The 25,813-nt window shown below is 55.8% G+C and overlaps 1 long non-coding RNA gene and 1 pseudogene across 1 annotated transcript; one reads left to right on the top strand and one right to left on the bottom strand.

Annotated features, from left to right (window-relative positions):
* Positions 1-4,700: 4,700 nt before the first annotated feature.
* LOC132335051 (uncharacterized) lies at positions 4,701-5,625 on the bottom strand. Its single transcript, XR_009488580.1, has 2 exons — positions 5,191-5,625; positions 4,701-4,905 (listed from the first exon to the last, which is right to left on the bottom strand). It is a non-coding gene; the product is annotated as an uncharacterized LOC132335051 (long non-coding RNA).
* An 18,840-nt stretch (positions 5,626-24,465) lies between these two features.
* Positions 24,466-25,602, top strand: LOC132335049 (olfactory receptor 14J1-like; annotated as a pseudogene).
* The last annotated feature ends 211 nt before the right edge of the window (positions 25,603-25,813 follow it).

The raw sequence follows: 25,813 nt of genomic DNA, 5'->3' as shown, positions 1-25,813 counted from the left end.
CCAAGCAGACTGGAATAGGCAGGGAGAGGAGGGTGCCCACAAGGAGCCACCTCCCAGATAGGCCAGGGCCCCTTGAAGGATGCTGGGGAAAGACCAGACCTCTGTGAGTCAGTCCTGGCAGAGGTTTGTTCCCCTGGCCAAAAGTCTTGGTTCCTTTTTCTCCTGCCAGGGAGATGTGCTGTGTCTCCATCCCCTTGTGTTCCCGGATCGCTCGCTACCTGCTCCGGCTGCTCAGCACACGGGAGCCACGCTGGGATCTGCCTGCCCTGGCGTTCCTTGTGGAGGTGAGCCTGATGGCCAGCACTGCCTCGCTCAGCTGCCTCCCAGCTCTCTGCCCTTTCGGAGCCACAGCTGCCTGGGACGGTGCCCGTGCCCTGTGCTGCTGCCTGGGCCCAGCCCTGTGCGGTTCTGGGCTCCTGCCGGCCGGGTCCCCTGTCACTGCCCTGTGCCTTTCAGGTCCTCGAGTTCCTGGACCTGAGTGAACACGGTGCTAACAGAGTCCTGGAAATCTTGTCAAGGCAGCTGCAGAGCGAGTGCAGGGAGAGGCGTCGCCTGGCGCTCAGGGCCCTTCTGGAGCTCATTGAGGAGCCTTCAATGGTAAGAAGGGGGCAGCAGCTGAGGCTGAGCTGGGGAATGCAGTCCCTTGGGCTTGGCTGAGCTTTGGGCGCTGGGGCAGTTGCTCCCAGCTCTCCTGCCTCCCAGTTCAGCTGCCCGAGTGCTTCAGGACAGGCCTTTGGCCTCTGGGCCCTGCAGCAGCAGGATGGCATTTCACAAACTTGTGTTCCACACAGACCGAAAAAATGTGGAGCCTGACTGAAAGTCTTGTGGAGCTCCTGTGGGACGCAGATGGAGAGATAGTTAGCATGACAGTCATGCTTCTCAGCTTTATCATCTTGGACAATGACATGCTGATGCCCAGCCCCATCACACTGCAGCTGCTTGAGGCACTTCTGCCACTCTTTGACCATGTAAGGCTCGCTGCCCCCAGCCACGGCCACTGGGTGCTTCCCAGGCACTGTGCCTTGTGGATTTGCAGGCCTGGGCCAAGCTGAGCCCCATGCAGCCAATGCTAAGGTCCTCTTTTCTTCCTTCAATACAGAATAATAGCCAGGTGCAGCTGCTCTCCATACTGCTCTTCAGAACCTTGGTGACTCTTCCACTGGAAAAGAAAAAAAAGGCCCTGAAGACACCCCTGTTCCAGAGCCTGCTGCCACTCTTCTTCCACTGCCATGATGAGAATCGGCGTGTGGCACAGGTGAGGACTCGTGGGCTGCTGCTGTCCCCCTGGCAGGGGGCTCGGCTGCTTCCTGCCCTGGCGCCTGCCGGGCTGCAGCCTCCTCCAGGCCTTGGCACAGGGACGTGAGTCCTGCGCCCTGGGCTGTGGGGCCATCTCTGCATCTCTGCTGCTGTCCAGGCTTCTCAGGCAATGCTGCTTTGTGTGGTCAAGTTCCTGAAGAGGAGGGATCTTGAAAGACTGGTGAAGAACCAGAAGCCGTGGAAGTTCACCAAGTGCCTGGTAAGGACGGCCTGGAAGCCCCAGCCTCAGCCTGGAGAAGGCCCCTGAGTGCGGTGCTCAGAGTGCGGGGCTGGCAGCTGTGCCCCTGCCCGCTGCTGCACCCAGAGGCTGTGCGGGCTCTTCTCCAGGCTCCTGTGGGCCTGAGCCAGGCTTCGATGCAGCCCTGGCCCAGCAGAGCTGTGGGGCGGGCTGGCACCGCGGCTCCCCGGGCAGCAGCCGGCCCTCTGCCCCTCCACAGCCTGGCACCAGCAGCTGCTGGCCGCGCCTCAGGGCTGTGCAGGCAGGGGAGGCTGGGGCTGGGCGCAGGCAACGCCCGGCCAAGGGGCTGAGCCCGCGCCAACCCTTCCCTCCTGCCGCTCTCTCCAGCTGGCAGACCACGGGAGCAGAGCAGCCGAGCACCTGCGCCGGGCCCTGCCCTACCTGCAGAGCCCACAGGAGTCCCTGCGAGTGGTGGCCATCAGGTTCATTGGTGAGCCACGAGCCCGCGCTCCCTCCCCACACCGCCACAGCTCGGCCCCAGCCCCACCTGCTGCCCCGGCTGCGCCACCCGGGCCCGGCACCATCAAGCCCCGCCTGGCGCTGGCGCTGCTGCCGCCCTCTCGCAGCCGTGCCCTGGGGTGGCCGCGTGCAGCAAGGGCCGGGCTGAGCCCTGCCGGGCCAGCAGGCCGTGTGGCCACAGTGCCAACAGCGCCGCTGGCAGGGAGCTGTGCCGCTGGGGCTGTGACAGGCTCTGTGTTCCCAGGGATGGCCGAGCGGCACCTGAGGGGGAAGAAGGAAGAGCTCCGGCTCATCTGCAGTGGTGAGTGAGGGCAGCGTGCGGACAGCAGGGGCTGACGGGGGGAGCTGCAAGCCCTGCCTCGGCTGCAGAGGGCTCTGCTCCCTGTATGGATGAGGGGCGGCGTGGGCAGAGCACACAGAGATTTCAGGGCCACATGGGGGATTCGTGGCCAGGAGCTTCGGGCTGGTCGCATTGGTCCCTGCTCCCTCCTGGCCATGGCTAGAGCCGGCTGGAATGGCCTTGGCAGGGGACTCTCCTCGGGTTCTCTCAGATTCTGACCATGGCTCTGTTCCTCTCTCTTTCAGCCCTTGAACACCTGACAGAGGACACCAGCAGTGCCACGTCACACATGGCACTTCATACACTGAATGTCCTCCAGGCACTCCAGAGTGAGCGATCTTCCGTCTTCCAGAGGCTGCAGGATCAGCTCCGCAGGGCATGGAGGACACGGCCTCGTCTGTCGGGGCTCGGCTGGCTGCGCTGCTGGAGATCTGCAGAGAGCTGAGCCCAGAGGCTCTGTCTGCTGGGGCCACCTAAGCCAGCAGGAATTTTCTATTTCTTCAAGATTGTTCTTTTATTTTTGTTTTTTTTTTAGTATATGAATATAGATTGTGTTATAATACACAGACTCCTGGGAGCTTTCTTTTGCTTCCCAGGGTCTGCAGGGCATAGGGGAAGAGGGGAAAAAGGGTGCTTGGGCTCAGCAAGCTGTCCCGGCGTGCTATGTTGCAGGGAAAATGGCCAGAAGCCCCTTGGCCTTTGGTGGTTCGGCTGAAGCCTTTTTGCTGCCAACAGAGTGGGTGGGCAGGGGCTGGAGCTGGAGAGATCCCTGTGAGAGCGGTGCCTGGAGATGGCCACAAGCCCTGTCCCAGGCAGGAAGCGCCATCTGTGTCCTCCTGCCCGTGTGCTGCTGGCTGGATTCCTGAGGGCTCCAAGGTGCCTCTGGATGGGGCTCCTCTGCAGCTGCTGTGGGGCTGCGGCGCTGCTGCCGGGCAGGTTGGCTGGGCTGGGGGAGACCCTGAGGGGACGGGGCCATGAAGGGACGAGGGGCTGCAGAAGCCCTGACAGGACACAGCAGTGGGAAGGCATGAGGGGGATGTGTGAGGGAGTGGGTGGCTGTAACGTTGGCTCGAGGGGGAGTGGGTTGAAGACAAAGACACTAAACTCTCCCCAGTGTTCATGTGGCAAACAGAGAGCATTTATTCTCAAGCCCTTCCTTCTAAAGTGCCTTTGAAAAACCCAGTCTGGATAATTTCATTGCTCTGCTCTCTATGCCTTGTCAGGTTCTGCCCAGTGAAATGCTGCAGCCTTGGCAGAGATGTGACTGGGCAAGGCCCCTGTCAGTCAAACCAGGGGCTGGTGCATTCACACAGCACTAGCCAGCCTGCACTGTGACACATGGCAGCAGAGTGCAAGGCACAGCTCCGGGTGCTCCCCAGGAACCTCAGCTCTGGGAGCACTGTCTGCCCCAAGCTCCAGGGGCTGCAGTGGGAGCCCAGCTGGGCTCTGCCCTGGGGCCATCCTGCAGGGACAGCTGGAAACAGGGAGCATTCCCTTGCCACAAAGAGCCAAGCCAGGCCTGCAGGGCAGCTGTTCCAGCCTGGACTGCACTGTTGTGTGCTGTGCTCTGGGGCTGGGGCTGCCTGCACAGGGGACTGGATGGTGTGCCAGAGCGTTGTCTTGGATAACACAAATTCTAGCGTCATCATAGCGCAAGGATTTCGTATTGTCAGAGCTTCATACCTTCTTGATGTTCCTCACAGGCAGTTCCTCTACACACTGACTGTTCCAGATCCTTGCAGGAGTAATCTGACTCCTGTCACTCCTCTTCCCTTACTCTTATATATCACTAGTGCTTGTTGGTTGCAGGTGTGGCCTGTCAAGATCAGGCCCGCCTCCAATCTTCAGCAACTGGTCCAGCTGCAACTCATTGGGGACAAGATCACCCTGTACACCAGAGGAGACAGAGCAGCTTCAGCTTTGGCCTAACTGAGGTGGGTGTGTGGGCTGGGAAGGGTGAAGAGGCTCAAGGGGATTCAGAGAGCTCATCCTGCAGGAAGGACAAGGGAAAGGGAGTGGGAGCTCAGCCGTGAGCAGAGCTGAGGGCTGGAGAGTGGCTCTCAATGACACCAAAATCCCATGGGACCTCTGAGACATTGCTGCTCCTCAGCCAGTGACAGGATGCATCCCTAAGCCTGGGGCTCAGCCTTCCTCGTGGGGAGGGGCACCAAGGAAGGCAACAGTGTGATACAGGCTGCAATGGGCTGGGAACTCACCGAGGGAAAAGAGGGAGCAGTAGTAAAAGGCAGATGGGGAGAGAACTGTTCAGAGAAGGGCTGAGCTACAACTTGAGCAAGCTGAGAAATGTCATTTGAGGGGCATCCCAGATTGATTTCATTTCAGAAGTTATTGAACAAATTTATTTTTTGGGGCGTGTCCTGTTTTCCCTTGGAGGTGTACACTCTGCAAACTTGAGCTGTGCTGCCAAAATGCTCAAGCAAGTCTGTGCTGCAGGTCACACCATTTCTTCTTTGGCTGATTCCAGCCCGGTGCTGAGCTCCAGCAGAGCCCTGCCAGAGCCCAGAGCAGCCTCAGCACCCGCAGAGCCCGGCTGCAAGGAGAGAAAGCAGAAACCGCCCGTCAGCTGAAGGCTCCTGTGCCCTTGTCCCAGCCGCCCACGGTGCCCAGGCCATGCTGGCCGTGCTCAGAGCGGTGCCCAGAGCTGCCCATCACTGCTGCTTTTGGCAGCAGGGCAGGAGGGCAGGACATGTGCCCAGCCTGCAGCCAGCCAGGGCACATCTACCTCCTCAGCAGCTGCCCAGAGCAGGAGGCTCCTGTGCTCGCTGCCATCTCCCAGAAGCTCTGATCCCACCATGCCAGGCAGACGGGGACCCACCTCACGCCCTCCCCTGCTGGAAGAAAAGCTGGTCCCAAATGATGTCCTCAGCCTTCTCCAAGGGCACAGCCCATCCACACTGCAGCTGGTCCCAAGCACTTCCTGATCCAGACTGGACCCAAACTATAAGGCTTCATCTAGGAAAACAAACAACAAATTATTGAAAATAGATTACAGACAAAAAGGGGAAACAAGAAAAAAGGTAAAAAAAATCTTATCTCTGCCAGGGCCTTGAGGAAGGCCCAATCCCTGCATGCAAGGAAAAACCCACACACGGGGAAGGGAAGCCCAGGCTTTCTCCCTTCCCCCCTGCACTGCCCCCCACAATAACACTGATCCCAAAGCAAACAAGGGCAGTGGAGCAGCCCAAGCCCTTCCTTGCCTGCACAGCAAAGCAGCCGCAGCACAGGTTCTGGAGTCCCACCTCTGCTCCCACCATGGGATTTGTTTGTGTCGGGCTGGCTGCCCCAGCCCCAGCCCGGGGCACGGTGGGGGCTGGGGGCTGTTGGCAGGGCCAGGAACCCACTCCCATTTTGTACCCAGCCCAGCCTATCCCTCCAGCCCTGCCAAAACCAGCTGGGCAGCCGACTGAAGGATCAGCTGCATCTGCCCCAGCAAAGGGGGAACCTTTGGTTCCCCGCCAGGCTGTGCAATGGCCAAATCTGGGAGCATCCCCCTGGGTGTGGACTCATCTGCACATTTGCTGTGGAGCCTGGCTTTGGAGAAGGTGCCACAATCAAAGTCCATCATCTTCAGCTGGCCAGTGGCCAGGTCCAGGAAGAGATTGTCATCCTCGCTGTCTCCAGCAGCAGCAGTCCCACCTGGTACAGCTTCTCCAGGGGCTCTTTCTCCTTCCCTGGGGTGAGACCAGGCTCTCAGGTTCTGCCCAAGGCCCCAGCTGTCAGGGAACCAGGACAAGCAAAACCAGCTCGGATGGTGGCCACCAGTGCTGGGCAGAGCAGCTCAGCTCAACAACAAGGGCTGTGTGTTCCCATCTGATGAGCCCTGGGCAGTGACACGGGCCGGACAAAAAAGTCTGGCTTCCTTTGCTTCTGATTGCCAAGGCATGTGTGGAGCTGTAACTTACCAGGGCCCTGCATCACAGTGTGCCTGTGGCTCTCTCCCTTCTTCTAGGGCAGATGAATATCCTGCATCCAAGGAGGACAGAGCAGCTCTTCTAATGAGGGTCTTTCCAAGTCCAGCATGGATAAACACCGCCTGATCAGATCTTGTCACTCTAGGCAGAGAAACCACAAACCGCTGGTCAGTTGGAGAAGGCTCCTGTTGGCTTTGCCCCACTATTCCCGTGCCCAGGCCATGCTGGATGTGCTCAGAGCTGGGCCTAAGCTTTCCCATCCATTCCCTGTTTTGGAGGAGAGCAGGAGAGCAGGACATGTGCCACCTCCTCAGCAGCTGCCAGAGCAGGATGCTCACAAGCCCGCTGCTGTCTCCCAGCACTGGTATTCCCCCCTGCCCAGAGATGAGGATCCACCTTGAGAGAGCCCTTGTGGCAGCGAGAGCTGATGGTCCCAGCTGATGTTCTGGCCCTTCCTGAAAGGGTGCTCTCCACAGACCATCTGGTGCAGCAGGATGCCCAGGGACCAGATGGTAGCTGGCCTGCCATAGTACCAGCCAAAGTGGGTCCATTCCGGGGGGCTGTATGACCGTGTTCCTATGGAATACAGATGGAGTTCTTCAGGGGGATGCTGCTGCTCCCAGAGCCTGGCCCCAGCATCCCTGCTCCAGTGGCACATGGGGTGTGACGCACTGCCCTCTCACCAGCACCTCGGACTTGTGTACAGACTTGGGGTTGGAAAAGAAGCCACTGGGGTTGGAAGAGGGCAGTGGAAGCCCTGGAAAGGCCCCACCATAACAAGGAAGAAACCACTCAGTGATGGGGGAAAAACCATGCCTGCATCCTCCCTGCCTGCATTGCTCCAAAAAACATTATGAACCCAAAACAAACCAGGCGAGTGGAACAGTCCAAGCCCTTTCTCACCTGCACACCAAACTGGCTGGGGCACTGGTTCCGACCCCCCCTCTCGGCTACCCCCACCCACGGGTGTTTTTGTTTGGCTGGCTGCCCCAGCCTCAGTCCTGGGCAGAGTGGTGGGCAAAGGCTGCCTGCAGGGCTGGAAGCTGGCTCCACACCCAGCCCTGCTCAAAAGCAACTTGGCTGAAGTCTAAGTGCCATGAAGGTCAGCAAAAGGGAGAATCCCCACTGCCACACCCAGCTTGGGCTGTGAGATGTCGGGCCGTGAGATGCTGGGACCAGGAGCACACCCTGTGTGGGCTCACCTGCAAAGTGAATGTAGGCTGTGTCCTGCAGGTAGGTGCCACAGCCAAAGTCAATCAATTTGGCCTGCCCGGTGGCCAGGTCAACCAGGATGTTCTCTGGTTTGATGTCCCTGTGCAGGACCCCGCAGCTGGTGCAGTGCCGCACGGCCTCCAGCACCTGGCGGAACAGCTCCCGTGCCACCTCCTCGGGCAGGAACCCCTGTTCCCGAATGAAATGCTGCAGGTCCTGACACCACTCCGGCCGCTCCAGCACCATCAAGACGTCGTTGGGGAGCTCAAGCCACTCCAGCAGCTGGACCACACCAGGGAAGCCAGTGGACACCTTGGCCAGCAGCACGATCTCCAGGGGTGCGCTGGTGCAGTCGGGCTGCGGGAGGAGCACGATGCCGTCAGTGGGGCTGATGCCGTGCCGGGGCTCGGGAAGCCCTCAGCCAGCCTGGGATGCTCTGTGCCCTGCGCTGGCCCCACGCCCGCTCTCCCTCGAGGCGTCCTGGTGGCTTCCACCCTGTCGGGCCTCGGCTCATCCCGGCACGGCCCGGCTGCTTCCGCTGGCCCCGCTCACTCACCAGCTCGCCCCAGTGCCGGACGCGCTCCAGTGGCACCCTTTTGATGGCCACCTGCAAGCCAAGGGCAGCAGCGGGCTGAGTTCGCCGCCCGCCTTGCTCAGCCCCATCCTCCGCCTTCCTCCTCCTCCGCCCCCTCCTCCTCCTCCTCCTGTGCCCGCCGCTCACCGGGGCGCCGTCCGAGAGCCGCGTGGCCGCGAAGACGCTGCCGAAGCCGTCGCGCCCCAGCAGCGAGCCCAGCCGGTACTGCTCCTTCAGGCCCTGCTGCGCCTTCCCTGCCGGCGGGACGCGGCTGTCAGCGCTCGGCCCGGGGCCGGCAACGGCCCCCGAGCGCCCCTCAAGCGCCCCGGGCCGGCCATCCCCGGGCGTTCGCTCCCTGCAGCGGGACAGCGGCGGCTCAGGGCCGGCGGCCGCGCTGCCGAGCGGCGGAGCTCGGGCCAGGCAAGCGGCAGCGGAGGCGGCGGGAGCGGCCGCGCCGCCTGTGTCCTCCGCGGGCCCCGGGAGGGGCCGGGGCTGGGGCCGGGGCTGGGGCTGGGGCCGGGGCCGGGGCCAGGCTTGGGCCAGGCGGAGCCAAAGGGAGGCGATGCCGCCCCAGCCCCAGGCACTGATGCCCGCCCAGCAGCGCCACCGCCAGTACGATCAGAGCCGGCCGGAGGCGAGACCGCGGCGGGACGGCCGGGGCCGGGCACGGGGCAGCCCCGCCCGGGGCCGGGGGCGGGCCGGGGGCATGGCCCGACAGGGCATGGGGAGAGAGACTGGGAGAGGAGGGGACCTCGGGAAAGGGAGACCGGGAGAGGGTGCGGGACTGCTGGAGAGCGAGAGGGAGTCGACAAAGTTGCTGATTTTGCTGCTGCCGCTGCTGCTGCCGCTGCTTTCGCTGCAACTGAAGCGCCGGGGCCGTTTGTCCCCGTGTCCTTTTTCCCGTTGCCCACTCGCCCCCGCGCCGAGCCCCGCGCTCCCCGGGGGCAGCCCCTGAGCCTGTCCAAACACAGGAACTTGGCCGTGTTCAGCCAAGACCCAGAGTCTGCACTCCTGCACAGCGGCACAGGAATCCCCTCAGTCCCTGCTGTGCATTGTCCCTGCTGAGGGTCAAACACTATCGGAGCGCATTCCCTGAATGCTGAATTTGTACGTGACCCAGGCACTGCACTTACCTCTCCAGCATTGCTTTCCAAAGAAAACCAGGGGAAGGCAAACTGGGTGTAGCTCATGGTATTTGACAGTGTCTACAACTTGCCAAGTCATGGATCTTCGAGGTGAGATCCATTTGGAATTAATGGGAAGGAGAAGTAGTGCAAGATGGAAAAGGGGAGCATAAAAATAAATCGAGTAAAACATCTCAGATGGTTTCTTTCTGTTTTCTTTGAATTTCTTCAAAGCTCTTTCAGTTTTCCAATCATCTGCTCCTCAGTCCTCTTTGCTCTTTCCAAGAATCTTTCCTGGAGAACGAGGTGCAGCTTCTGTCACAAGATGTGCCACCAACTGCAGCTCCTCTTGGCTTTCCACACCGTGTGTGCAGCACGACTCTTGCAGCAAAGCAGGACAAATATTTGAAGAACTTGACAGCTTGTTCTTTCTTTTCCTTGTGGGCTGGGCAGTTGTGCCATTGGTGAGGTTTTCACTGTTACTGTTCTACCTTAAGAAAACATGATGGGCTACCAGGAATTGTTAGGGAATGCAGAGAAAGAATCTCCAGAGCCTGCAGCCAGAAATGGAGAGCTGTGGGATAATCATTCCAACATGCCCGTGGACATATGGAAAGTGATCTAGAAGATGAAAATGGGCTGACAGAGGGAGTTTGTTTCAGTGTTCAGTTCAGATGCTTCTCCATCTCATGCATTGATATGAATCAAGAGTACAGTCAGTTCATGAAAAGTACCAGAACATGCTGGACCTGTCAGGAGATGACTGGAAGAATTTGAAAAGGAGAAATGCATGGAATGACTTTGCGAACTTTGTCTCTAAGAAGGGTCATTTTTCCCTAATAATTTCTGATCAATTCCCTCTGCTTTTGTGCTTCCTAACAAGTCCATTTTCATCCCAGATTGCCCATGAAATGGCAGCCCTGAGCTTGTGGAAGTGCCTGAAAGATGCCCTGTTCCTCTGCAGGGACCCTGAGGCTGAAGCAGGAGCCTGAGCCCTCTCTGGGGAAGCCTCCTCCGAGCTGGGATTTGTGCCGTGCTGGGAGAGGAGGAGGAGGGGGAGAGCGCTGGCGCTGTGTGGCAGGAGCAGGAGGTTTGGGCCGCAGGACATTCCGTCTGCGCCGCTGCCCCGCAATGGGCGGCCGTGCCCGGGGCTCTGGGCCTGGCCCCGCGTGCGCTGAGCTCCCGACACTGCGGGAGCTCCCCGGGCTGGGCTCAGCTTCCCGCTGGGACTGGGCAGCAGGCTGGGCTCCAGCTGGGATCAGCAGCAGCTGGAAATACCTCTGCGCATCTCCACTTGCTGCTGCTGCTGCTCAGAAGGAGAAACAATGAAGTGAGTCGAGAAGTTCTGGTTTCTCTTCCTCCTGGTGGATGTTTTCATTTGATTTGACACTTGAGAGGCAATTTCTGTGATTTTATTTCAGCAGCAGCAGCAACAGGGCAGTGTTTGAGCACTGCAAATGTGGTCTGTGTGGCTTTAATTCTCCTTGACTTAGTGCTCAGGGACTTTAGGGGATTTCAAGATCTGCTAATCATGATGCCTGTGACCAAAAGCCTGAGTTCACCTATTGCCGGCCGGGGGTCTATGTACAAAATCACAAACAGGACCGGACTGCTGAGGAATGTGTCTTGAGGTGTTTATTTTCCAGCATCAGTCTCATTACATGGTTATGACAATGGGAAGATGCCGGCAGTTTGTGTCCTCGGCAGCAGACAAAGAACTCAATGTTACAACTTACTTTAAAAGTTTTTTGACCAATCACGCAAAGGAAAAGCATATTGACAGTAGTTCTATCCAACCATTATAAGCACACATACCTTTGGTTAAAACAATGCCCGATTATTTTGAATACAATACCTGCTTGTAAGCCTTAAAACACAATGCTCAGAGCTCATTTATTAAGCTCAGTACTTCCTAATATCAGGCTAGATATACTTTTCTGCAGCTTAGGGAGTTTTTCTAGCCAAGCGTTAATACACAAACTATTGTTCTATTTGTCCTTACTTTCCCACTTCTTATTTAACTTTTCTGCTGCCCTATCTCATGGTTACAGCTCAGCTCTAATCACAGTTCTGCTGTCTCTGAGGCCTGCCTTTTGCAGCTTTCCCAAAACCCTCTGATTTTAAGGATTCCCACATTCACTGTCACGAAAGCACTCTGGGTAGCACTGATCAAAAAAGGCAATTGCAGTTTTACAGATAAATTTCAAGTGGCAAGAGCGCCATGATCTCCAATTCCCAAGGCAAAGGCAGCAGCAGCCTCCTGCTGTCACCTCAGGGTGAGTAAAGCAGTGCTGAAAACAGCGCTGGAACCCGATCCTTTCTTTCTCTGAAGCTGGGTCAGGGCAGCACAGGCGGGCCCTGCGCAGTCAGGGCTGTGTGTGGGTGATTGCTGCTCTACTCCAGAACTGAGCTGGAAAAAGCCCTCGGGAGCCGAGGCAGGAGCAGGCGGGAAGGGGCCGGCGCTGCTGCTGCTCCTGGCCGGGAGCCCCGGCTGGGCCGGGCCGGCGCCCCCTGCGCTGCGGCTGCTGCTGCTGCCAGAGCCGGGCGGGACTCGGGGACAGGGAACGGACACGGGGGGACAGCAAAGGCCTGGCGGCTGCAGGGATGGTGGCGCTCGGGCCAGCGCCAGCACAGAGCTTCAGCCCGCAATGAACCCCGAGGGAAACGCTGGGGAAAGGCTCCATTTCAGCCTTTCTTCACTCGTTGCTGTGAAGGGACTGAAATAAAAGGAGAACAAGCAGGGCCCGACCCCTTCTCCTTTGGGAGGAGCCCCAGGCCTGGGGCTGTGAGGGGCCATGGGGGTCTGTGAGGGGCTGTGAGGGGCTGTGAGGGGCTGAGAGGGGCTCAAATGGGTCATGAGGGGCCATGATATGTGAGGGGTCCTGAGGGGCCATGAGGAGTTTTGAGGGGCCATGAGAGTCTCTGAGAGGCCATGAAGGGCTGTCGGGGACCTTGAGGGGGAGAAGGGTCTCTGAGAGGCTGTGGGAGGCCAGGCACCTCATGGAACCAAGGGTCGGTTATGACACTGTGTCCTGGTCCAGGGCAAATTTGGGAGAGAACCCCAAAGGGCCCCCCTAGGTAATCAGATTCTACCACCCCTCCCCCAGCCGGTCCAGGAGAAAATACTTCCTTGGAGAAAAGTGGAAAAAAACTGTTTATTAAACAAGAAAACTTAATATTAAACAATAAAACCCCTTGCTGCTCCAAAGGAGATGACAAACCCAGAGAGTCCCCTCCCCAGATTCCAGTTCAGCTCACTCAGTCTCTTATCAGTCCCTCCGGCGCTGGAAATGCCGTGGCCCAGGCCCGGCCCGGCCCACCGATGCGAGCTGCTGGTGCTCTTATGGTTGTTCAGTCCAGAGCAGGTGTGAACAGGTCCAGAGAAAGGGGAAAAAAAAGGAAAAAAACAAAAAAGCACAGTCCAGGGAATTTCTTTGCCTCAGCTAGCTAAACTAACTAAAAAGCAAGAAAAAAAAAGAGAGCCCTGTCCCGCCGTCTGTTCATCCGCAGAACCACGCAGTCCAGAAGCAGGAATGTGTAGGAGTGAGTTCAGTGTCTGAAAACAAACTGCGCGCCTCCTCTCCCCCCCTCAATCTTTGAAGCAAGTCTTAAAGGTGCAAAACTTACTATTCAGCATAAACGGAATGAGACGATTGGGGATAAAAGCATCATATAGTCAACCTAGGACATTCCACCCCTTATCCCCATATCGTCAGCTTACTACTAAAACTAATATATATATTCTAACTCTATAAACTCATACATCAGACATTCAATATACAGCTATACACAGACAATGGTAGTAACATTTAGCAGACAGTGATATTTACATGTAAGTCTCACCCAACAATGAGATCTCCCTGAGGTACACATCGTGTTCTTCCATCTCTTTGCATTATCCACCATGTGGAACCTGGTCCCTGAGCAAAGACAACCCCACAAATGGGTTTGTCTGTACTCGAGGCAGAATTAATCCAAACTGTCTTCCCAAATAAACCTCTGACATGTACCACTGGGGCTTTGTCTCCATCTACTCTATGCAAAGGCTCAGATTGGGCAGGGCCCACTCAGTTAGTAGAGCCTCTGGTGTTAACTAGCCAGGTGGCTTTTGCCAGATGCTGCTCCCAGTTTTTGAAAGATCCCCCACCTAACGCTTTCAAAGTTGTTTTCAACAGTCCATTGTACCTCTCCACTTTCCCTGTGGCTGGTGCATGGTAGGGAATATGGTACACCCAGTCAATGCCATGTTCCCTAGCCCAGGTGTTGATAAGGCTGTTCTTGAAATGCGTCCCATTGTCTGACTCAATCCTCTCAGGGGTACCATGTCTCCACAGGACTTGCTTTTCAAGGCCCAGGATGGTGTTCTGGGCAGTGGCATGAGGCACAGGATAGGTTTCCAGCCATCCCGTGGTGGCTTCTACCATGGTCAGCACGTAGTGCTTGCCTTGGCGTGTTTGGGGCAGCGTGATGTAGCCGATCTGCCAGGTCTCCCCATACTTGTACTTGGACCACCGCCCACCATACCACAGGGGCTTCACTCGCTTGGCCTGCTTGATGGCAGCACACATCTCACAGTCATGGATAACCTGAGAAATACTGTCCATGGTTAGATCCACCCCTCGCTCTCGTGCCCACTTATAGATGGCATCTCTACCCTGATGACCTGAGGCGTCGTGGGCCCACCAAGCTAGGAATAACTCCCCCTTGTGTTCCCAATCTAGGTCTATCTTTGACACCTCTATCTTTGCAGCCCGGTCTACCTGCTCATTGTTTTGGTGCTCCTCATTAGCTCTGCTCTTGGGGACATGGGCATCTACATGGCAGACCTTCACAGGTAGCTTCCCTACCCTAGTAGCGATGTCTTTCCACTCATCAGCAGCCCAAATCGGTTTTCCTCTACGTTGCCAGTTCTGGGGTCGGCTGTCTGTCTCTGCCCCCAGACGCGCTTAGGATGGTTCTTGCACGCTGGGCTTCAAAGGATGAGACTGGACGCTAGGTTTTTTCGGTCTTCAGTTTTGTATATTATCTCTTATCTAAAAAGTCCTTTTCCCTGCCTGAAGGATCTGACCAGCACGGCAGCCAAAGGCACTCTGCCCACCCCTAAGGCGGCCGCATCTTTTATAACAAAAACTACGTATATCATATTTACATTTTTGTCCCCAATACCTATCATCTTCGTCACTAAGTACACCCTCATCCCAGACCAATCCACAAGTGCCAACACCACCCCAGAAGATGGAAGACAGGAAGAAGAAGGAAAAGCCTGGTGGCACACCCTGATTCCTCCATCTTGTCTCTACCACCCCCCTGTACCGAAACCCCAAAATTTGTAATTCACCCTATAATAATATCTTCCCTTCACTATTTACACCTGAGTGGTTCTCGCATGTTCCATTTCCTCATACATCGGTGGCACATCTCTAGATGGATCAAAATCAAGCCACCAAGTGCTTTTGGCAACATTCCAGGACTCCCGAGCCCCCCAAGGGTTCTCTCGGTAGCTCTGGACATCAGGAGTGATGTGCTGAGCTCCCACAGCCAGTTAGCTTCTTTCCACCTCTCCAGCCATCCCCACAGAGCATTGGCTACCATCCACGAATCAGTGTAAAGGTAGAGCCTTGGCCACTTCTCTCTCTCAGCAATGTCCAGGGCCAGCTGAATGGCCTTGAGCTCTGCAAGTTGGCTTGATCCACCTTCTCCTTCGGTAGCTTGAGCGACCTGTCGTGTGGGGCTCCATACGGCTGCTTTCCACTTTCGTTTCATTCCCACAATGCGAAAAGAACCGTCAGTGAAAAGAGCACAGTGCGTTTCTTCCACTGGCAGTTCATTGTATGGTGGAGCTTCTTCAGCACGTGTCACTTCTTCTTCCTCTTCATCAGCAAGACCAAAGTTTTCACCTTCTGGCCAGTTTGTAATTATTTCCAGAATCGCAGGGCGATTCAGTTTTCCAATATGGACGCGCTGTGTGATCAGAGCAATCCATTTGCTCCATGTGGCACTGGTGGCATGGTGCGTAGAGGGAACCTTTGCTTTGAACATCCACCCCAGTACTGGTAGTTGGGGTGCCAGGAGGAGTTGTGCTTCAGTGCCTATTACCTCTGAGGCAGCTTGGACTCCTTCATAGGCTGCTAAAATTTCCTTCTCTGTTGGGGTATAGTTGGCTTCAGACCCTCTGTAGCTTCGACTCCAAAATCCAAGTGGTCGGCCTCGAGTCTCCCCAGGCACCTCCTGCAAAGGCTCCAGGACAAGCCATGATTCCCGGCTGCAGAGTAGAGCACATTCCTCACCTCTGGTCCTGTCCTGACTGGGCCAAGGGCTACTGCATGAGCGATCTCCTGCTTGATCTGGGTGAAGGCTTGTTTCTGCTCAGGGCCCCAATGGAAATTGTTCTTCTTACGGGTGACCAGGTAGAGAGGGCTCACAATCTGACTGTACTCAGGAATGTGCATTCTCCAAAAGCCTATGGCACCTAGGAAAGCTTGTGTTTCCTTCTTGCTGGATGGTGGAGACATTGCTGTGATTTTGTTGATGACCTCAGTGGGAATCTGACGCCGTCCATCTTGCCACTTTACTCCCAGAAACTGGATCTCTCGGGCAGGTCCTTTGACTTTGCTCTTTTTGATGGCGAAGCCGGCTTTCAGGAGAATCTGGATAATTTCCCTTCCTTTCTCAAACACTTCTGCTGCCGTCCTCCCCCATACAATGATGTCATCGATGTATTGCAGATGTTCTGGAGCCTCACCCTTTTCCAGTGCAGCCTGGATCAGTCCATGGCAGATGGTGGGGCTGTGCTTCCACCCCTGGGGCAATCGATTCCAGGTGTACTGCACTCCCCTCCAGGTGAAAGCAAACTGAGGCCTGCAGTCTGCTGCCAGAGGAATGGAGAAAAATGCATTGGCAATGTCAATGGTGGCATACCACTTTGCTGCCTTGGACTCTAGCTCATACTGGAGTTCCAGCAGGTCCGGCACAGCAGCACTCAGTGGTGGAGTCACTTCATTCAATGCACGGCAGTCCACAGTCAATCTCCATTCTCCCTCAGATTTACGCACAGGCCAGATGGGGCTGTTGAAGGGTGAGTGGGTCTTGCTGACCACCCCTTGGCTCTCCAGCTCACGGATCATTTTGTGAATGGGGATCACGGCATCTCGATTCGTGCAATACTGCCGGCGGTGCACTATCGAGGTGGCAATTGGCACCTGTTGCTCTTCCACCTTCAGAAGTCCTACTGCAGATGGGTCTTCTGATAGTCCAGGCAAGGTGTTCAATTGCTTGACGCCCTCTGCCTCTACAGCAGCTATTCCAAATGCCCATCTGAGTCCCTTTGGGTCCTTGAAATACCCACTTCGGAGGAAGTCTATGCCTAAAATGCATGGGGCCTCTGGGCCAGTCACAATAGGGTGTTTCTTCCACTCATTTCCAGTCAGGCTCACCTCAGCTTCCACCAAAGTGAAATCCTGGGATCCCCCTGTCACACCGGCAATAGAAACAGACTCTGCCCCCACATGTCTCGATGGGATTAATGTACATTGCGCACCAGTGTCGACCAAAGCTTCGTATTCTTGTGGTTCAGATGTGCCAGGCCAACGAATCCACACAGTCCAAAAAACACAGTTTTCCCTAGCCTCTACCTGGCTAGAGGCAGGGCCCCTCTAAGCCTGGTTATCCTTCTTTCCCTGGACATATGTCTTGGAGGTTCCTTCAAGGGCATCAAAAATATTGTCATTATCATCATATATGACAGTTCAGTTACTGGCTACTGGAGCTGCTTCCTTTTTGGAACTTCCTCTCTGAGTCTTCAGTTCACATACCCATTGTACCCGAGCAGCTGTAGGTTTTCCATCCCATCTCCTCATGTTTTCTCCACAATCACGCAGGAAGAACCACAGCTCAGCTCGTGGGGTGTACCTTCTCTCTCCATCTGGGGAGCGTCTGCATTGGGCACCAGAACCTCTGATCTGTACTGCTGAGATTTGAAGAAGGTCTTCCTTAATCTCCTCTCTGAGCTTCTTGTGATTCTCCTCTATCTTATCCTCTAACCTCTGCAGACGTGTTCCCACTGCTGCGATTCTGGCATGTGTCGGGCCATGCACAGCGTCTGCATATGCTCGGAGTTGCTTTGCCATATCCAGCACGGTCTCCTCACCGTCATCTCGCTTCATTATTGCTAGAGCAAAAGCATATTCATGTGGCCCGAGTCGTACAAGTTTTCTCCACATTACAGATGTGCATGGTACCAAGTCTGGATTTACAGTGTTTACATCATCCGAGAAGACAATCTCTGCCACTGCCATTTCCCTCAAGCGTTACTGTTTGGTTTAGCTCCAGCCTGAGCAGCTGGAGTGTTGGCTGCAGCCTGAGTGATTGGAGTAGCTGCTGCTTTATCTCCCTGCCTGCCTGCCTCTGTCTGCTGCCCTTTAGTATCTAGCAGGGTGCGATAAGCGTAGGCCAGGGCCCAGCTTATTGCAATGAGACTTTTTTCCTTACAGTCACCATGGCATTTCTCTTTCAGGTATTTTCCCACCTCAGCTGGGTTCTGAATTTGTTCACATGGAAAATCCCAGTCTACAGGATCAGAAAATTCCTTCAGGGTTTGGCCCATATTTTCCCATTCTCCACATCACTCATCATTTTTCATGCCTGAGTCTACTTCTGGGTCAGGGGTCTTGTCAGCTCCTCTGGACATCTCAGCCCTCATTCTAGAGAAGCTGCAGACCATATAGAGGAAGCTTACCACATTAAATGCTAGAAACATGGTCTCCTTACCATTCAGGGGAAACTGAACATTCTCAAAAAGTGACATAAAAGATTCAGAGGAGAAGAAGGAAAGGAAAGGCTGGAAAGTCTCATTCCCTGCTCCTCCTCTAACAAACTGGGTGCAATTACTAATAAATTCCCAAAACATACTGCCGGAACTAGGACGCGGGGTAGGACGAAGAAACCATAAACCATACATATTGTAAGCAGACTCCAGTAACCTTGTAAATGCCCTATAAATCATTATCACCAAGGCCAGCAAAATAGCTGTTCCAATCCGTGCCCCTGTACTGTGAAACTTACGTCTTAGGGACAATAATCCTAGTGACCAGAAAGGTATTGAAACCTCAAAAAGGCTTATAGACCAGAACCACAGGAAGGCCTCCCCCCCAAGAGACATTACGAAATCGAGCAACATGGCTACTGACTGCTTTAACTCACTGCAGAGCAAGCACAACCAACATGCAATCAATAATGCTTTTTTCCACTTTCTCGAGCCTCACATTGGGCAACAATATATGTGTTTGTCCTGGTTCAGGGCAAATCTGGGAGAGAACCCAAAAGGGCCCCCCTAGGAAATCGGATTCTACCTCCCCTCCCCCAGCCGGTCCAGGAGAAAATACTTCCTTGGAGAAAAGTGGAAAAAAACTGTTTATTAAACAAGAAAACTTAATATTAAACAATAAAACCCCTTGCTGCTCCAAAGGAGATGACAAACCCAGAAAGTCCCCTCCCCAGATTCCAGTTCAGCTCACTCAGTCTCTTATCAGTCCCTCCGGCGCTGGAAATGCCGTGGCCCAGGCCCGGCCCGGCCCACCGATGCGAGCTGCTGGTGCTCTTATGGTTGTTCAGTCCAGAGCAGGTGTGAACCGGTCCAGAGAAAGGGGAAAAAAAAAGGAAAAAAAAAAAAGCACAGTCCAGGGAATTTCTTTGCCTCAGCTAGCTAAACTAACTAAAAAGCAAGAAAAAAATAGAGAGCCCTGTCCCGCCATCTGTTCATCCGCAGAACCACGCAGTCCAGAAGCAGGAATGTGTAGGAGTAAGTTCAGTGTCTGAAAACAAACTGCGCGCCTCCTCTCCCCCCCTCAATCTTTGAAGCAAGTCTTAAAGGTGCAAAACTTACTATTCAGCATAAACGGAATGAGACAATTGGGGATAAAAGCATCATATAGACAACCTAGGACACACTGCAGAACCAAGGTGATTCCTGCTGACAGTACAGAACCTCATGGAACCAAGGGCCAATTCTGGACAGCAGGGCCATGGAACCAAGGAGTCCATTGGGACATTACAGAACCTCATGGAATCAAGGTGTCCATCTCACTCTACTGAACCTCATGGAACAAAGGGTCCCTTATGACACTGTGGAGCCAAGGACACTGCTGTTGGCTGTACGAAAGCTCATGGAACCAAAAATCCATTGTGACATTCTGGGGCCTCATGGAACCATGGAGACCATTATGACACTTCAGGACTCACTGGAACCAAGGGGCCATTTAACCTAAGGGTCATTGTAGCACGGCGGGGCCTCATGGAATCAAGGGGATCTTAGTGGGGCTCCATGAGACCACCGAGAGATTCTGACTCTGTGGAACCAAGGAGACCATTGTGACACTACAGGGTGCGGTGGAACCAAGAACGCGTGTGACAGGGAGGAACCCAATGGAATCAAGGGGCCATTCCCTATTTCAGGGTTTCATGGAGCCAAGGTGTCCTTGTGACACTGTGGGGCATCATGGAGTCCTGGAGACCATTCTGGCACTTTGAGGCCTTGTTGAATCAAGGGGCTCTGCAGGGCCTTGTGGAACCAAGGAGCTCTTTGTGACACTGCAGGGACTCATGGAAGCAATGAGACCATTCTGGCACTCTGAGTCCTCATGGCACCAAGGGGCCATTGTGACACTCTGGGTCCCCATGGAACCAAGGGGCCAGTGTGACACTATGGGTCCCCATGGAAGCAAGGGGCCAGTGTGACACAGCCATGCCTGTGGAACCAAGGGTCCATTGTGATCTTGGCGAGCCCAATAGAACCAAGGGGCCATTGTGGCACTCTACACAGTCCCATGGAACCAAGGAAACCATTTTGGCACTTCATCGCCTCATGGAAGCAAGGGGCCATTGTGCCACTGCAGAGCCAAGAAGACCACTGTGGTATCGCTGGGCCTTCTGGAAACAAAGTTCTGCTGCAGGGCCCCCAGGATCCAAGAATGTGGGAGGAGACCCTAGGGATAATGGGGTGGAGATGCCTTGGGAGGGCACTCCCCTGCAGGTGTCCGTCAACTATGGCTCCCTCCCAAAGAGCTAGAAAGTTCTGTGGTTCCCCCTTCCCCATTGGCCTGTATGTTGGTGCCACCCTCTTCCCCTCATTTCATTTGTACATCCCCGATCACTCCACTCCTGCTCCTCCCCTGGTCCCCTATCCCATTGGTTCTTTGTACCCTAGCCCCTCCTACTTGTTACAATGTTATAAACCCTGTTCCCGCCCAGCTCTCTGCTTCTTGCCACCTGCTTCCCTTCAGTCTGGTTGTATCCCTTCTTCTCTCCTACCCACCCTGCCTAAGATCCTCTACTGCTCCTTCAATTAACCTGGTTGGAGCCTTGGCAGAGTGTGCAGAATCCTCCTTCTTCGTCTGGTTGGACTGTTTTGAGCTACCTGGGATTGTGTGCGCGTGAGGAGAATCGAGGAGACAGCTCCCCTGGGAGTTGGACCACCTGCCCAGGATTCCCTCAAGTAGGAGAAGCTTGAGAGGGTCGTTTCATCCCCTCTACAGCAGCCACAAATCCTACACAAGAACATGGAACAAGTCTTGCTGGCTTAGCCTGACTGGTCTGGCTGACCTTGGCATGTTGAGGGTTGCTATTCATCTGCCCCTGAAGCCATGGAGCTCCATGTTTTCCTCCCTCTGGGAAAGAACTCTCCTTCTCCAGGGGTTCATGGCTGAAATTGGGATTCTACCTCCATATTTGATTATATCAAAGGATTGTTCCTATATGAAATTTGCCAGAACAGACAGCTCTAGATGGCCTTGGCATCTGGGGGGGCAACCTCTCATCTGCCGTCAAAACACTGGGGGGGCTGTGCTTTTCTTTCCATGGAAAGAAACCTCTTTCATGTGCAGGCATCCATAGCCAAAACTGGGAATCTGCCTCCAAAATTCCTTACATCCAAGAGAGCTCCCAGATAAAAGCTGCCAGGACTGTCTAGGTTCCCTTGGATTCCTGAAGACCAGCTCTCATCTGCCTGTGTAACACTGGGGCTCTGCCCTTTCCTTCCTGTGCAGAAGAGCTGTCATTCTTGTCCAGGCACCCATGGCTATAGAAATACACTGCTACATATGGCTGAAATGGAATTCCACCTCCAAAACTCCCCAAATATCCAAGGGTTGCTTTCAGACAAAAGCTGCAAGGACAGACAGGTCTGGCTTACCTTGGCCTCCAGTGCCTTCCTCTCATCTGCCTTCAAAACCCTGGGGCTCTGTGGTTTCCTTCCTGTAGGAAAGAACCGTCCTTCTTGTCCAGGCGCCCATGTCCTCAAGCACATGAGCACTGTATAGGGACAGAGGAGCTCTGTGCTCAGTGGGGTGCAGACTGAGGACAGAAGGGGAGAGCCATGGGAGGGACGGAAGGGTGGATTCAGAGATGGTGGATCATTTTTACATAGTAGAGTACAGCCAGAGAAAGAAAGAGTTAATGCAAAGGGCAGCTTGGGAGGCCCAGATTGGGAAAAAAGAGCAAGGAATTTCCCTGCCAGGGCAAGGCTGTGGAGCAACACATCCCTCAGAAGGAGCCTGGGTCAGCCCAAGGCTTTGTGTGGGCAGGCAGAGGCAGGCAGGAGGCAGAGCTGTCAGCAAAGGAAGGGGCCAGCCAGGTGGGGCAGCTGGGGGATGAGCACAGCTTGCAGGGACAGAGGCGCAGGGCAGGGACACCGTAGCACAGCCTGGGCTGCACAGGGCACAGGCATGGGCAGCAGCTGCCAGGCTCTGACAAAGCCAACTTGGGCAGCACTTTGGCCATGGCTGCTGGGCCTGGGCCTGAGCCAGGAGCAGGAGACAAGTGACCCTTGCAGGCCTGGGGCCTCATGGCCTCCTTGTCCCTGCTCAGCAGCCTGGCAGGGGCCGCCCCATGCTCCTGCCCTTGGCACTGCACATCCCCCCATGCCAGTGCCCATCCCAGGAAGAGCCCTGAGCAAGGAGGGAGGGACAGGATCTGCCTGGCCAGGGGCTGGGGCTCAGGCCTTGGCCCTTTGCATTCCTGGAACACATCCAGCTTTGCTCAGCCCCAGAGACACCTTTGCCTTGTCTGTCCCCAGCTGTCATCACTGCCTCCAGTGTTCTGCTCTACCTGGAACCTGGGGACACTTTCTAAGTCATGTCCTTCAGTGTGGTGCATTAAAACTTCAAGAAACGTTGGAGTTTAAATTTAACTTTGAATTCTTGAGAAGTTTTTTGAATTCACTCTGAGGGACTGAGTCTGATGTAAACAACACGAAATCCCTGAGAGGGTCATTGAAGTCCTTGTGCTGTGTCTGTGTTGCTGAGCTGGGCCAGGCTCCTGGCACAGAAGAAGGTCTTGGAAACCAAGAAGAGCTTCAAAAAGACATTTCCCCCGAGGAGCAGCTCCTCTCCCAGCCCAGCAGGGCTGAGGGCACTGCCTGCAGGTACCTGTCAGCAGTGAAGCAGACAGAGGCTCAAAGCAGCTGGAAGGACAATTCTGAGCTCATTCATGGAGAAATCTTCACTACTTCTGACACAGTCAGTCTCTGGCTGCGGGGATCTCCTGAAGCTGACCCAGGACAGGACTGATGTGACTGTAAGGATGGCTCTGCTGCCCTTTCTGCTTTTGGGGAGGATGTGCTGCAGAGCAGGGCTGCCCTGGGCACCGTCAGAGGGACAGGGCAGGACGGCTCCTGCTGCTGACAGGGATGGCTGCAGGGGGTGAAGCTGGGGCTGCAGCCAGGGCTGCCCAGGGCTGTCCTGCAGAGCAGGTCCTGCAGCCCTCAGGGCTCCTGGCCAGCCCAGGGCATGTGCCACCTGCCAGGGGCAGCTCTCAGCCTGCCTGGAAGCTCCCCATGGATGGTGCAGGGCAGCTGTGGGTGCAAGGAGTGACTCCTGCCAGGGCAGGTCCTGCTGCTGTGGAGAGGGTGCTGTGTGGGCCAGGGCTGCTCAGAGCTCCAGCTCATACCCAGCTCATTTTTGAGGGGACTTTTCAGGAGCTCAATCAGGGCTGTATTTTCCTGCTTCCCTGTCTGCTCTCCTGAATCTGTGCCCTCACTTTTCCCTGGCTCAGCTTGGTGGCAATGAAAACTCAGCTGTGCAGGGCAGAGCAGGGGCTGGGGCTCTTAAACCACCACACTGAGGATTCCTGGGGACCTCTGCAAGTGCCTGCACCTGCCCAGCCTCCAGATCCATCCAGCATCACCTTTCCATGGTGCCCAGGCTGGGGGAGCTGTTCTTTCATCCCTGCAGCCCCGAGCAGCTGCAGGGCAGGGCTGGCCCAGGGGCTGGGCTGGGCTCTGGCAGCTCTGGCAGGGAAGGAGCCCGGGGCCACAGGAGCAGCTCGGGCTGGGACAGCTCCAGCAGCAGAGCCGTGGGCAGGGAGGGAGGGAGGCAGTGCTGAGGGAAGCCCTGCTGCAGGCAGATGTGGCACCTGCTGGCCCTGCCCTGCAGGGCAGACACTGCCCTGAGCAGCACAGCTCTTGTGTCCCCTCCCAGCCAGCACAGCCCTCAGCCCGGGGGCTCGGGGCCCTCAGTCCCTCCTGGGCAAGCAGAGCAGCGCAAGAGATGAAGGGCATCTCTCCTGCCATGTGCCCATTCCCTGCTGACCAGGGCCTGAGGGCCACTGTCCTGCCCTGCTGCTGCCTGACAGGGCTGGGCAGGGCTGGGCAGGGAAAGGCTTATCCTCAGGCCTGGCTCTCTCTCTCTCCTGGCCTTGCCCAGGTGCTCCTGGCAGTGCTGAGGGGCTCTCTGGAATGGCAGTTCCAGCTGCAGGGTCAGGCCCAGCCCTTGGGCTCCTCCTGTGCAGGCTGAGCACAGCAATGGGGTGTCCCAGCTCCCTGTGCCCGGGGAGCTCTGGGCAGGGCAGCCTGGGGGCTGGCAATGAGCCCACTCTCCTCAAGGAGTGCCCTGGACAGGAGCCTTTGGTGTGTCCTCGGCATGTCATCCAAGCTGTCAGCTGCCTCCAGGGGACACTGGGGGACAGTCCTTGGCTAGAGCGGGGCTGAGACCCTGAGAAAGGCTGAGCCAGTTTGCTCTGCTCTGGGTCCCTCTGCTCTCAGCTGTGTCAGGCTGATTTCCAGGGACTGCCCTCCATCTCAGAAAAGGCAGCTGGGGACAGATGAAGCGACAGAGCAGCTCCCCTCACCCTTCACTGAGTTACAGCCAAGGCTCTTGCATTGCACAGTTCTCTCTGCTCTCCCTGGGCTCAGCGGGAAACCCTCTCAAAATGCCTTTGGCCATCACGGCTCCTTAGCCCTGGGACAGGAGATTCTGCCAAGCTCCTCTGCCTCAGGAGCAGTTTGGGCTGATGGAATCCAACCCCAGGACTGACCCCTGTCCCCATTCCCATGACCCCACTGCTGCAGAGCAGAGCTGACCCCTCGGTGTCCATGGACAGAGCCCCTGCTCATCACAGCAACAGGGCCAGATCCCAGCAGAGCTCCACGCACAGGGCTGAAAGAAGGGCTCTGAGAGAAGGAAAACTGGGGGGAACAGAGGGGAAGGGCTGGGAGAAAGGGCTTGGACATTGCTCAGGAAAGTCTGCCCTGACTTGTCACTGTCTCCTCCTTGAACAGCTCCCCATGGCCAGAGACAGCAAATGTCCAACAGCAGCTCCATCAGTCACTTCCTCCTGCTGGCACTGGCAGACACGCGGCAGCTGCAGCTCCTGCACTTCTGCCTCTTGCTGGGCATCTCCCTGGCTGCCCTCCTGGGCAACGGCCTCATCATCAGCGCCGTAGCCTGCGGCCACCACCTGCACACGCCCATGTTCTTCTTCCTGCTCAACCTGGCCCTCAGCGACCTGGGCTCCATCTGCACCACTGTCCCCAAAGCCATGCACAATTCCCTCTGGGACACCAGGACTATCTCCTACTCAGGATGTGCTGCACAGGTGTTTCTGTTTGCCTTTTTCATTTCAGCAGAAGTTTCCCTCCTGACCATCATGTGCTACGACCGCTACGTGTCCATCTGCAAACCCCTGCACTACGGGACCGTCCTGGGCAGCAGAGCTTGTGCCCACATGGCAGCAGCTGCCTGGGCCAGTGCCTTTCTCAGTGCTCTGCTGCACACAGCCAATACATTTCCCCTGCCCGTGTGCCACGGCAATGCCCTGGGCCAGTTCTTCTGTGAAATCCCACACATCCTCAAGCTCTCCTGCTCACACTCCCAGCTCAGGGAACTTGGATTTCTTGCTGTTGGTTCCTGTTAGCTTTTGGTGGTTTTGTTTTCATTGTTTTCTCCTATGTGCAGATCTTTAGGACCGTGCTGAGGATCCCCTCTGAGCAGGGACGGCACAAAGCCTTTTCCACCTGCCTGCCTCACCTTGCCGTGGTCTCCCTGTTTTTCAGCACTGTCATTTTTTCCTACCTGAAGCCCTCCTCCATCTCCTCCCCATCCCTGGATCTGGCAGTGTCAGTTCTGTACTCGGTGGTGCCTCCAGCCCTGAACCCCCTCATCTACAGCCTGAGGAACCAGGAGCTCAGGAATAACCTGGAGAAAATGATATCAATTGGTTTTCAGAAGCAATAAACTCTCATTCTTCTGCATATCTCTTATGATGTTACTCTTTAATTCTCACTCTGTGTCTTGTATTTTTTGCCTTTTACATAGGCGTTAAACTTTTGTGAATTTGTTCACATAACAA

The sequence above is a fragment of the Haemorhous mexicanus genome, chromosome 16 (genome assembly GCF_027477595.1).
Source record: "Haemorhous mexicanus isolate bHaeMex1 chromosome 16, bHaeMex1.pri, whole genome shotgun sequence".
NCBI lineage: Eukaryota > Metazoa > Chordata > Aves > Passeriformes > Fringillidae > Haemorhous > Haemorhous mexicanus.
The sequence above is the reverse complement of the archived record's forward strand: the minus strand, read 5'-3'. Positions and strand labels throughout refer to the sequence as shown.